This window comes from Etheostoma cragini, chromosome 13 (assembly GCF_013103735.1).
Source record: "Etheostoma cragini isolate CJK2018 chromosome 13, CSU_Ecrag_1.0, whole genome shotgun sequence".
Taxonomy (NCBI): Eukaryota; Metazoa; Chordata; class Actinopteri; order Perciformes; family Percidae; genus Etheostoma; species Etheostoma cragini.
This window is the reverse complement of record NC_048419.1, coordinates 8,140,477-8,142,321: the sequence shown is the minus strand read 5'-3', so window position 1 is coordinate 8,142,321 and position 1,845 is coordinate 8,140,477. Positions and strand designations below refer to the sequence as shown.

The window sequence follows — 1,845 nt, the reverse complement described above, 5'->3', positions numbered from 1 at the left end:
AAATATCAAGTGTACCCAGTGAGTTGTGCACACATAATAATAACTTCATATTAACTGCAAATATAACATTGGAACACATTTACAAAACCCCTCAATGTACTTAGTGTAGTCATGTTTACACCGTATAGGCATATTAAGACTTTCTAAACAGTGTGACGATGTTTGCCTTTACATTTAGACAAAAATCAGAAGCAGAGCAGCCAAAGACTGTGATTTCACGCCTGGCCTGCCCTCCACTAAAGCCAGTTCAGCCCTCTACTTTCAATCGAAACCATGAAGTCATCAGTATTACTTCAGCTTGTCAAGCTTTGGTCGTTTCTGTTTTTTCAGCAGATTCCAAAACCACAAAACTGGTGGTTGCTGATTGGCCAGTGTTGGGCCTGGCCTATTGTCTCGGCGCTGTGTCTGTTGGAGCCCCTATTTCTCCCTATTCATCGCGTCAAGCGCCGGTGCTATTAGCCTGCTGGAGACCTGCCTGTCTTAGCATTGGAGGATCTTGTTGTGTTTTGTCAGGTAACCCTGTCTCCATAAACATCTTCATAAAAGGGGTTGATTGAGGTAAGTTAATATCGAATGTTGTCCTACAACTCTTGGTGTGATTTTTGTGTTTTGTTTGTTTTTATTTATGTGTGCTACTTTTTTTCCACATGTGGACGCAGCGCTACAGCTCCTACAGCTGCACGGGGAATGTTGCAATTATTAGTTATTGCTGTGTCAGAAAATGCACGCACCAGTTTCTGTCTCACATTTTTGTCTTTTAAAATGTCTTTATATATCAGTCTCATAGGTTCCATAAAATGTATTCCAAAAAAATGAAAAGACATCTAAACCCAGTCTCCTGTAGCGGCTTAAAATTATTGAAAACTACAGATTGAGAAAGGTAAGCCTCACTCTTAGTCTTATTTTCTTTATCTTGGTGGGTCAATTTTCTCAGATGTTTTATAGGACTATAAAAGATTTGAAGGCAGAGTTGAAGAAATTCTGGGGGAAAGATTGAGCGATGTCAGCCTTGAGGTCAGTGCCAGTTCCAATCAAGGCCCCCCTTTGAATTAAAAAGAAATAAACTGTTTTTTTCAGGGATTTTATCCTGCTTGGAAGAAAATATAATTAGATATATGCCACAAAACATTGGAATTCTGAGACAATTTTCATTTGATTTACATGGTGGGGATCAAATGGATTCAAAAAGTGCTCTGGTCTAGACTTAGACAGCTGCTGGAACTTGCCAGAGAGGCTGCTCAGAGGAAAATGTGATCCTGCAGAAATACAGAGCTCTTCAATGAATACACAGAGCTCTTCAATGAGCATCCCGTTCAGCTTTCAGACATAACAAGATATATCTATCTATCATCCTTTCCCCCAAAAAGAAATCCATGACAACTCTTCATGCGAAAGAGAGGATGGCTGCAGGATATTGCATTCAGGTGGAACAATGAGCAATAGATGTATCAAGTATCAAAGCATCGCTGGACTCGATAGAGGCTGGACACATGTGTGTGTGCACTGGGGATGTGGGGGTGTATGTAAAGCCCATCTTCAGAGACTGATCTCATAGAGAACAAAGTGGAGCATATACACACAGGCGACCCCGCAGCTCAATCCATTGGAAATAATATGTTCATTACAACGCAATTACTGACACTTAGAGCCTCTCTCCCTGAAGTGTGTGTCTGCGTGTGTGAGTGTGTGTGTGTGTGCGCGTACATGCGTGCGTGAGGTGGAGAGAGGAGGGGCAATGCTGCTGACCGCTGATGCTGAGTGACCTCTTATGTTCCTTTCTGTGTGTGTGTGTGTGTGTGTGTGTGTGTGTGTGTGTGTGTTGCATGTGATTGTGTGTGTGTGTGT

The 1,845-nt window shown here is 42.0% G+C and overlaps 1 protein-coding gene across 1 annotated transcript in view; it reads left to right on the top strand.

Annotated features, from left to right (window-relative positions):
* Positions 1-321: 321 nt before the first annotated feature.
* lim2.1 (lens intrinsic membrane protein 2.1) overlaps positions 322-1,845 on the top strand; it is a 4,517-nt gene continuing 2,993 nt past the window's right edge. The window contains exon 1 of the mRNA XM_034889550.1: positions 322-558. The gene's annotated coding sequence lies outside the window, so the exon portion shown is untranslated. The remainder of the gene's footprint in view (positions 559-1,845) is intronic.